Here is a 12,356-nt window from a genome sequence, read left to right on the forward strand (position 1 = left end):
TACCTGTCTCCTTTCTGTTCCCCTATTTCAGTCATTTGATTTGACTTATACTGTGCCTCATGTATAATCTGGACGATTTCTAAGATTTAAATTTGGACGTTAAAAGAGAGTGATCTGAAATAATATTTGGGGCGAATGATACAGTAGACTTGAAATGTGAAAAACCCTCTATGGCATGATTTTTATTTACACCCAATATCTAAATCCCTGAAACCCACTGATATTTCAATTAATGGTGGCAGTAACCAGCCAGGTTCCAGTGTCATTACTTTGCATGAGGTGTGACTACTGGTTCACTGTCGAGTTCATTTCCTGTCTGTGGTTAATTCTGCTTTCCGTTTCTTGACAGGGATCCAGTCGAGACCTACCATGATATCAAGAGCTTCATGGATGTCTTTGGCTGGAACGATTCCCTGAAACTCACATTGAGGATGTAAAACAATCGCCATCATTCAGTCCCTGGGTGTCAACAGCCATCTCTTTTCAGTTGTTCCTGTAAAGCCTGGTTTATTCTCCGCACAACTGTGTGCACACCAAAAATAGCAGCATCTACGAGCTCACAGCACACCATGATGCAATGCATTATGAGCTTGTAGATCTGCTATTTTTTGGTGTGTGACACATCGTACGACGGCGAATAAATGAAACATAACTTTCGACACCTGCACCACTTCAAACTACTATCTTCCTTCAAGCATGAATCTGCATGAGATGCAGAGTGTGTTCAAAAAAGAAGATACAAAATATTAGTAAAAAAGAAAATAACCATTATGTAAGCATATCTGGAGAAAACTGGAATGACCTCTTGTCAACCACCATCTCAGTAACATGTTAGAAGCAGTGTGTACAGTTTGTAAACAGTTTGTATGGAAAGTGTCCATCTTGTCATATTCAAACTCACGTGACAGAACTCAAATCAAAGGCTGACCCTATCTCCGGGTTCCTATATGGGTTGTAATTATTACACAGTAAAATCCTCAGTGTTCATTTATTTTTTACACTCTCACTGAGGATTTTACTGTGCATGTTAGTCCTCGGTAAGCTCTAAACCTTGTTGGAACGATGGGTCTGTAGAACGGTACTGTTGCAATCTCTTCAAGTCGATCAGGGTGAAGCAGAAACTTCCATAAAATTATTCATTCAAATGTAAAACTGTAGCTTTTCATATTCAATGACAGTGGCATTTAACATTTTCTATTGTCTCAGCCATTTCACAGATTAATAATTGTAGAAAACAATGTTTCAGAATGGTTTTACAGTACTAGTTTTTTAGTTACATTTCTTACCCAGTGTTGTGCAAGATGGTCAAACAATGTAATATGGACTGTAATAACTGACCTTTTAACAATGAAATCTATAGGGATTACCTTTCAGATTTTCAAAACTTTAGTAAAACATGTCAAGTGGGTAACGGGCAATAACTTCATACAGGGTGCTTAAACAAAAAGCTAAAACATTTAAAACAAAGTATTGCATTAATAGAGGACAGTGCAATACACTTATCTAAGGTGGGGCAGGTGTAGAGAGCTTACACAATAATTGTCAGAGAAGCTAAAGATTTCCATTATTTCTACTACTATTTCTACAATCTAGATATGAAATTATTTAAATAAGGGTTCAAACTTCCGAATGTTTCACAGTTAATGTCCAAAAAGTCCTATTTGTGCTGTTGATGAGGTACTATAAGTCCGGACGTTCACATATTATTTACATTTTCCAACATTAAAAAAGAGTGGTCACATTAAGGAGACTAAGCTAACATTCCAATACATTTCAGAATTTTAACTTTGAAACATTCATAACTATTGGTAATTAAATAACCTGAAATGTCCCAGAAAATGTTCTTGTACAAAACATTTTCTTGTACAAAATATCTGGCTGATAACAATGACTTATTACTACTTTGATAATGCAATCCAAAGAATACGTTTTTACTGGTAGAAAACTACCTACATTGTTTACTCTCAAATATCATTGTGATTTAGCCTACTATATAAAAAATAACTAGCACATGTATTTACATGATGATGATTGTGAGACTTTTGCCCCTTATTGCCTAAAAATCTCAGGCAATTTTCCCAATTGCATCATAGCATTTAGCTCTCTAAACCTAGCTCTCACTGTATTACATTGTAATTCAAGCAGAGATGAGCTGTACTCATATTGTGAACAAGATTGAAATCAGATACATTTGGAAAAATATGTTATAATGTATGCTGTGAGGATAAGTACTTTATAAGAATTAGACTGTTTAAAATATAATAATGAAATGTATTTATGTTTACCAAGATGCACTGGAATACATAGCCCTGGCAAAGCCATGTATTTAAAGTTTACTATGTTTTATGAATATTCATGTTTTTATATGCATAGTTTATGTAATTATTCTTAATGCCGCTTTTGTGAGCTTCTTTAAAATAATTTTGTTTAGCATATTTGTATTTCAGTGGCTCTAATGTGGTTTTGGTAGTGTAGAGAAATATAAATCAAACGGAAAGGGGAGTACTTTTATTGAAATAACCAGTGAACTGGAAGACAGCACTTTGGCAGTCTTGTGATGCCCAAAGAAGAGTAGAGCCCGACCCATGCCAGATTTTTGGGTCTGATTTTGGAGAGTCCTAGATGACAATTACTGATGTGTTGACTGATGTTTTGTCAAAATTTTAAAAAAAAAGTTTTAATAGGGCTCTACCAAAGAGTTACTGTTTCAGACACAAGGAGCTACAACATAAAATGATTAGTGTTAGTTCAACTTTGAGCGTGTACAAATTTAACAAAATAGACGTGCAAGGCTCCATTTGGTTCCATTTGTACACTTTCAAGTGTAAATTTAACACTACTTTACTGTGTAGACTGAACAACATTGTGATACTCAGAGGAAAGTAAGACGATAAGCTAGAGTGAATATGCTATAGTTATTATGAATAAGTACATACAAAAAAGATTATAACCACGGTCTCGCTGCACATGGGAAATAATAAAGATTAAGCAAACTGTGCAATTTTTGTGATACAATGCCTAGCACAGTTACTTAAAAGAATCACGATAGTGGACTAAATCATTGCTGCAATTTTTAGGACCCCTCCCCCAAAACAATACTATTTTTGGCTGTGCAGAATAAACAACAATCAGTATTTTGTCAAGCACTGAAAAATAACTTGAAATAGTGCATATCTGCCAATTAATATCACAATCACAGTACAGTATTCAGCAAAAAGAAAGTGTATCTTTCCATCAGTATTGTGCAACTCGAGCAAAGAGTCCAGATTCGGTTGCAACTCTAAGCTGTAGAATGTACCACACAGATTTCCCTGTATAATATATTCTGACAAAAACAGCATATCCTCACCATAAGAAGAGATGTTGATCTACAACAAACATCCACACAATTGACAGCTTGTCTGTTACATTTTGTCAAGCAACATGGGATCTTTCACGAAATAATAACTGCAAGTGCATCGTATGAACTTGTATAGTTAAATACAAAAGTTAATTCATAGAAAAAAAATATAAATATACAGATTGTAATTCTGATGTGCTCCTTGTGTGCCTTGTGCATTGTAATAAGGTATTGACAAGTTATAAATTGTATAATGGTGCTTAAAACAGATATCAAATTAAGTCATAATTATTGTCATTGTCCAGATTCCATCTGGACTGGTTTCACATCCCAAACATTAGATGTGGACTCTGGTTTTATAGATTAAGCTGGCTGACCTGAGATTCTGAGCACTAATTTGTAACAGATGTTCTATATGAGGACCAGCGAATGCGTGTAAATCTGGCAATGCATAACTGCTTTATACTTTGTGATTTTTTATACAATATGCTTTTTGATATCTGCTGTATTCACTGTGACTGAATGGCACAGGGGGGTGTTTGTGTCGCTTGCCTGCTATACAGTATGTGTATCTACCGTATGTGTTCTTTCTTTATTATGTCAAATGCCTTGTTATTATCTGCATTTTTTTATTGTCAGTCAGAGTGTACAGTATGCATCTGAGCTGCATAAAAATGCAATTCTATGACTCAGTATGTATCTTTGATAATGGATCAAAACAGTATAGGACAGAATGGCCTTGTAATTATTTTTAAATACAGTTTAACATCAGTTTCTCGTGTTGCTTAGTTGGCTTAAATGTTTTGCCCGATCATGCAGATTTGAATAAAGCTTTTTAATCTGTCTCACTGTTGTGTCTGCTTTGAAAGAGTTTAAGTTCTCAAATCTGAATATCTACACAAACACACTCAGAACTCTCATGCACACATTCTGACCCAGTTTCCCACTTTGGTGCTTTGTACTAATTCAGGGAGATTGAAAGCAAAATAATGGAGACATTCCTGCAGTTCAAATCACTGAAGTAGACACAAATAATAGCTCTCTCAGTATTATTTGTGTCATACTTAAAAGCCCAGTTCTAACTAAAAAAAAAAGCTCTCCACTATTACTGCAAAGTGCTTCCTGCCTGCAGTCCTGGAGGAGATACATGAGTGATGGCTCAGTAAAACTGCCTGGTACCTAGGAAACAATTACCATGACAACCACGCTCCCTTCCTATGACAAAGAAGGTAAACGAGAATGAACACAGTCTGCAGGTTTATGGATTTGCTAATGTATGCTGTACTGTTTGCCATTTGCTGCATTTGAAGGGTGATTTCACCAACAACAAAAAAAACAGTGCATAAACTCACAAATCACACTTCACTTGCAAACTTGTGTGACTTCAGACTTAATGATAAGTAATAGTTTGTATTTGACTTCCTCGTGACATCAACCTGAGAACACTTTCAGTTCATGATGATACTGGGAACATACTGGTTTAATATTACTGTATTACCTAGTTTTATCTCCCTCTTGTGTCTGTTCCATGTACTGTATGCGAACAAGATGTGAGCTCATGATTCGAACCCTGGTCTCCCACGTGGGAATAACAAAATAATATAGCCAGCACTCCGAAGTCCTTCTGGTACTTTTTTAATTAATTAATGCACAGGCATACAGAGACGTGTTTCGGCGTCAAGCCCTCCTCAGTGTATATGGCAATGTAAACCAGCTGTGTCAATTATAAAGGGGAGACCTGGGTGAAACACATCAGAAATCGGTTCGTCTAGACACGAAATGGCTCACTATAGGCCCAATCATCTAGAAATACATACATGATAATACACAAGTCCCCATACCCCTTTTGGACATATGACTCTGATACAGTACATACAAAAATACAAAATACAAGCAAAAAGTTCAAAACAGTCCATGTACAGTAGGTACACTCCCTTGACTTACTGTCATAAACAGGAATGCAAATGACAAAATACAACACACATAAATGTCAGAATCTAGATTACACTGTCCTATGTATATACCGCTCTGAATACACCACCTCAGACCCAAAATATCAACCGCAACTATTTGCATAATTCAACACTACACTATTATTTATTTTTTTAAATTGCCTTATACTAATTCCTCATTTACCCCTTTGGGGTGTTCAAACTGTAGGTTGTGTATCCAAAAATCTTCTCTTTGTAAAAGAAGGCTATCTCTGTCACCACCTCTCTCCCTCCCACATGGGAAACCAAATATCTATCGCTCATTCAAGAGTCAGCCATGGCCAGGTGGAGATACTGGAATTATGAGCATCAGACAGGGCTCATTCTTAACCAGTACGTGTCCTATGCGGCACCAGGGTCTAACTTTCTCAATGGAAGATAGGGATACCACCTCAAACCACTCCAGATGTCTTGGTTATATTGTATTAACATACTTACAGAATGGTTAAAATACAATTTTAATAAAAAAAAATAAGGCCCAGATTGCAGCATTATAAAGAGAAAATATCAAATCCCCAACAGAACATATCAAGCCTAATGCCCCATTCCACTCATATTATCCTACTACAGAACAGTACACCCCATCTAACATAACCATGAGCTTACTTTCTGTTTTTCTTTTTGCATCCCTCCATCATCCCCTTCTCCTCCCAAATCCCAAATAATTACTGTTCATAATCACATCTACACTGTAAAAACAGCTCAGCCAGGGCATTTCGGCACAAGTTTTGGTCCATAACCAGGGGGCTATTTCACCCTCACTGTGAAGTCTGCCCAATCATCTTTTGGCCTTTGCCTTTATTAGGACTTGCAATAAATACATCTGTAGTATATTGAACATGGACAACCAGTGGGCAGTTCTCCTCTAAACACTGCAGAGGGCAGAGCAAACCATGCTGTGCTATGGGCTTCCTAGTAGAATGGAGCTCTCTAGTGCCCTCTGTCTGTCTACAGTATGTGTATGCGGAGGGTCAGAAGGTTGATGGAATCAGTCTCTACACTGTGAGATTTTACCCTTGGAGTTACAAACGTGTGAATTAACTCTGAAGATTTTACTGTGCATGTTTTGATGACAAGGGTTAATCAGTGGTCAGCAGTTAAAACCATCCTCAGACTCTATTAAACAAATACTTAACGTTTTTAAGTGGCAGAAATGTACACATCTCCCGATGTATTTCATCTGAGTTCCTTGTCAGTGTTTGTGGAAAAATAAATGCAAGTCACGGTGATACAAGGCTCTCACACAGTCCTGGGGTTACATAACTGAATGAAGCAAAATCACACCTTGCATCTAAAAATATAGCTTACACTTTTAAATGTTTTTCCTTCTTTCAAACGTTTCTATAGTGGCCCACCCCCTTGACCCCCTTATTCTTGTTATTTATATTTTGTATTATTATTATTTTCATTATTTCTTTTTTTTGTTTACTTAGTTTCTTATTTGTGAAGCTCTTTGAGATTTGTCTCAGATGAGATGCTATATAACTTTTTTTTTTTTTTTTTAAACTGTCATTGCATTAACAATAAATAATACTTAAAATGTAAGTCCAGAGTTCGCCTAACATTCATCATTTACCATAAATATGTATTATCTTTATGTACAACATAGTTTGTATACATATAATTAAAAATGATAATTAGCATCTAAGTAAGAATAAGCTTTCCAAGTCTCCTATCTAGCTTTCACTAAATGTTATCATCTCTCATGCTGTAGTTGTGTAACCGCAATCAAACTGATGAGGTCAGTGAATTCTCATTTAAGCCCATGATGGATGGCTTTCCGTGTAAAGTAATCTCGCTATTTGAATTGTCGTGACTTCTTTAGCTCATTGCAGTACTACCAGTCAAAGTGTGAGCGTGTCAGACAGGCTGTGAATACTTGACCTGCATTTGGACCAGTGACTCAGAGCAGTATAGAGAAGAGACACAGGCATGAGATGATGAACAGTCTCATTACCTATAGCCTCAATGTCTGTCTTATTCCTGATTTATCGTCGTATGGCGCTGCTCAGCATTGAAAATAACAGCTCTAAAAGCTCTCAGCACATCACATCTACGACGCGCTGTGAGCTTGTAGATCGGTTATTTTCAGCGTGTGGCACCGTCATACGACAATGTATACATCAGGCTGTAGTGGGCACACATGGGAGAGAGGTCATCAGGAAGTGCCCAGAGTTGTGGTAGCTACTTGTACAATGTTCACAAGGAGAATTGCCTGTGTGTCATTTGTCATATTTGTCATATTTCCCTCCAGGCAAAGAGCTGTTGACTGGGTGGTGAGATAAAGTGTAATGCATCACCAGAAACAAAAAAAGAAAAACAGGTTGTCACTCCCTGATTTAGAGACTCAGACTGGAAACTCATAGAAGCCATGCATGGAGCAGGAGGTAAAACATGTTTTGAGACTGAACAATGTGCTGGTATATGTGCTGGTATAAACTGTGATCCTATTAATATCGTTAGTTGCATAGCTGTAATACGTAAATATAGATTTTGATCAAATACAATTGTACTTCAGGGTAGACAGAATAATACAGTGTAAGAGGGTGCATACCAGCAGGCAGAATGCAGTTGTGACTGCAGTCATTTTTAGGGTCAGTCATGAGTGAGCGATGCCTGTAGCAGGTTGTTGTGCTATGGGGTCACTGCTGCATTAGTTTGTACCAAGGGCTGTGTTTTGGTTCTTTCAGATGACTGCACCTAAGCTGGAATCTAGCACACTTACATAAGTGCTGTGAGGTACAGAGACAAATGTGACTCCTCATAGTGGATATTTGGAACCAGAATATTGGGAGTCAGTCAGGACCAATTACAATTTTCTAGATTTCTGAGGTGATTGACACAAAGGGTGGGTCATGGATAATAATTATTAATTATTACTACCATTCAATTTCATATTCATATACATGAACTTGAGGCATCACTATACATTTGCATGTTTTCAAGGCACTGCACAATATCAAAACCTAGTTTTATATAACAGTATTTAAAATTATAGAATAGGATCAGCCCTATGTTCCCTCAGTTTAGGGATGGGATCGGGGTTGGGGATAGGGTTCGGGTAAGTGTTAAAGTTGATGGAATGTAAACTAGAAAAAGTGCTCCTCGGAGCACAGGTCTCCGCCAGGTCAGGTAGGTTATTGTGGCCTCCTGGTGGCGCTATAATAGACCAATGTGAAAAGGGTGCCATTTCTTCTCAGGCCTTTCACGGCAATCGGACACTGCATTCATGATTTGAGGGATTTTGTTCCAAAAATGTGTTTTGCTAAATTAGACCTGATGGTGACGATATAACAGGCCAATGTGAAAAGGGTGGCATTTCTTCCTTGGCCTAGTGGTAATGTGCGTGCAAAATGTCACGGAAATTGCACGCTGCGTTCATGTTTTGAGGCATTTTGTTCATCACAGACCTATCCTGCAAACTTTGGAAGCCAATTAGGATGGAATATGAAATATCGGACAGATCCGTCAGGGAGTGTGTGTACACACATCAGGGAGTGTGTGTGCACAGTTTTGAAGTGACCGGGACAACGGTGCCGGAGATTAGCTGCTCAAAGACAGACGGAGATACACACCACACGGACAGACGGACGGACAGGGTGCAAAACATAGTCTCGGCTATGCCTTTCGGCCTGGCGGAGACAATAATATAGGTTTGCTCCCATATCACAGAGACCATTCAGTAGTGTCTCCTCTGGTCAAGGAGGGGTTCCAGCGCCATGGAGAGTGACCAAGACGGGTTTCAGCACCAAGGACAGTGACTATTCAGTAGTGTCTCCACTGGTGAGGGGGAGGGGTTCCAGCACCATGGAGAGCGACTGGGGGTTTCAGCACCAAGGACAGCGAACATGCAGTAGTGTCTTCACTGGTTAAGGAAGGGTTCCAGCACCATGGAGAGCAACCAGGGGGGTTGATACTACTTAACCCCTTGTGCTCTAGGGGTATTTCAAAGCACCCTAAGATGTAACTGTGTGGGTGTTGGTTAGAAATTCATATGTGAGGAGGAAGATTGATGAAGAGGCACCGACTGGAATCACTTTTCCTGGTCCCCTAGACTAGAGTCTAGCAGCCCCTAGATGTTGTGATGATCCTTACATCCAAATAGACCAAAGTGGTTTCAATTACTTAAAAGGGGAAATAAAATACAAAAGTTGTCAAAATTGGCCTAGGGTGGCGCTAGAGAAATTACCATAGGGGTCACCTAAATCATTAGGGTTCATAATCTGGGGTTCATGAATACACTAGAGGAAATGCCATGACTTTGGTCAATTAGATTTTATTTTTTTATTTATTGAATACTTTATTAAACGTTTGCAAAAAAGGTACAGTGGTACAGATTTATACAAAAGGATACTAAAAGGATAACCTAAAAAAGACCAGAGCTTATTTACGTTGAGGTCCTGGGTACCGATATTAAATTCATCGAGACATTTAAAGACAAACATTAATATACAATAATATGAAAAATATCATATAGTAATAAAAAATATAAATATGTACAGTAAACAGTTGGGGGGTGGGGGGGGGGGGTAATTTCCGGTGATAAGCTTAGACTTTTTACAGGGGCCAGTTAAAATACAAATAAGTAGGCCTACTATGTCATGTTTATGACAGGTTATATAATCAATCTCAAGTTGTCATACCAAAGACACTCCAAACCCCCATTGACAAAATGACACACAATGACAGCAGTATACAAAGCTTACTTAAGGTTATCATGAGCTCATCTCACAGGCATGACACGTGTCATGATTGTGTCATATCAGTCTTATGTTATACGCCTTTAAATAAATTGTTGCCCTTGTATTGTAGCCAATTACCTTAAACATGACCATGAATTTATTTTTTATTTGATTTTTTGTTTTACTCTTGTTTCTAAAGAAGGCTGCTTTGTTCCATAATCTTCCAATTACAAAAAAAGTATTACTCATATTAATCACAGTAGTATGATTGTCTTACAGTTATAGAGCTGCATGCCTCTGCATAGATTATTCGAAGGTGCCTTTATGGCAATCCTCTATTAGACTCATTGACCCAGTGATCTACAGTAGGCCTATCTTGCTCAAGGCGTTGTGGTAGTTGATGCCAGCTGTTGTGACCGACTTACAGTAAGCTTAATTTATACTCACACATGAGTGTTGCTCGACAAAAACAGATTTTCAAGCTAGTGACACTCGTTGTTAGCTTGAAAATCTACTATTTTAGGCAGACAACACCATGCATGTGGTGGAGTATAAATTACACTTCAGGCCCTTTCTTTTGGCCAGCAGTCTGTTTGGACCTCAGCTCCTGCATCAATCTCTCTAGCACTGGCATTGATGCAGTATGTCCAGGGATTTTGTAGTTTACACTGGTTTAGTTTACAGTTAATGATCTCCATTACATGACTCAAGTCTGTGTATTCTATATGACGTTATGATCCCAACGTCCATGTTGTTACCCTGTAGCAAGGCTGCTGATTACTTGGTGATTTTTTTCCCCCCCTTTTTTTCTTTGTGCTGATACAAGCCACACAAATGTATATTGCATCTGTATATATTTAATACACAGGATGTTGTATAATTTAGAAAATTATTTCACCAGTATGATGTGGAGGGTGTTTGTGTAGGAGTATCTTCCAGTTCAGAGTTATCTATAACATTTCCCTCTCTCATCATCATTATTATTATTATTATTATTATTATTATTATTATTATTATTATTATCATTATTACCCTTATTATTATTATGCTTGTTTGTTTATTTTGTTTATATCAGATGAGGGGCTTGGAAGCTCCACAGTTAAAACAAATTTTGGTTAACAATAATTTAGTTTAGCCATCAAATTGCATGGTACAACTGAGAAATAAGTTGAATATGCATGAGCATTTTTGTGCTTCTATGGTGCTGAAACATTTATTTTAACCTCTTTTGAACTGTTTTGTTGCCCCAGGTTATTGGGTATTTAAGCTCAACTTTATTATGATGGTAATACGTCTTTTTGCTATTTACATTTTAGGATGAAAAAAGCCTTTTATTCTCTTGATATTATTGGCTATAATTAAATAAATAAATAAGCCTAATAAAGTAATAACTAAAGTAATAACTAATAAATCAATAAATCAATAAACACATATATTTATTAATAAACTAATACACCAATAAATGAATAAACAAATACATTGATTAATTATAGGCTACATTAATAAATTAATTAATGGATTTATTTATTTCGTTTGTTTCTTTATTGATGTATACATGTATTCAGCAAGATAGCATAACTCAAATGTACTCATTTCTTTCAAGGAATATGAGTTATTTGAGATAGCCTTGCTTAGCCTACATACAACCGACATGTAGGCTAATGATATGCAGCAGCGCCTTCATCAATGGGCTAAGGCTACAAAAACGAAATGAGACGTCTGCGTTATTGCAGCACGGTAGGTTATCTGAGATGCGATGATGCGAGTTGACAGTGTGAGGTCTAGCAGTGACACTGATCACTGTGTCGGGAAGGTTGTGATTGTCAGTGCAATGCCTGCAGTCTAGCTGTGTATTTACCCAAATGGTTGCCATGCGTTAGGTTGCGCCCACTCGCCCACAATGCGCTGCAGAGTCGCTACAGGCAATAACATGCGACTCGAGTTCAGACAAAGGAAGACAAATAAGTCCCAGTCTACCAAACGACTGCACATGTTTGATGCGCTGCTGGTGACACTATTAGGGTAAAGCGTTATGTTATGATGACAGTATGTGGTGGTGTAAATGTAGTGGACTGCCACGAGAGCAGTGTTCCCATTGTATGCAGACAAAGCAATTACGGATATAGGCTAGTCAACATTTGATAATTATACCTATACACTACACCAGTGTCCATTACACTGATTAGTCATTCTGGGTCCCACGAGTGTATATGATATGAATTACAAAATAAAGGAAAATAATCATAATAAATGAGAGCGTTTTGGTTGTTTGTTCATTTAATTTCCTGGGGTGTGTAGCTATACTGCCCGTCTATGCTGGTAATGGAGGGATGGAGGGATATG

The sequence above is a fragment of the Gymnoscopelus braueri genome, assembly GCF_963280865.1.
Source record: "Gymnoscopelus braueri genome assembly, chromosome: 8".
Lineage (NCBI taxonomy): Eukaryota > Metazoa > Chordata > Actinopteri > Myctophiformes > Myctophidae > Gymnoscopelus > Gymnoscopelus braueri.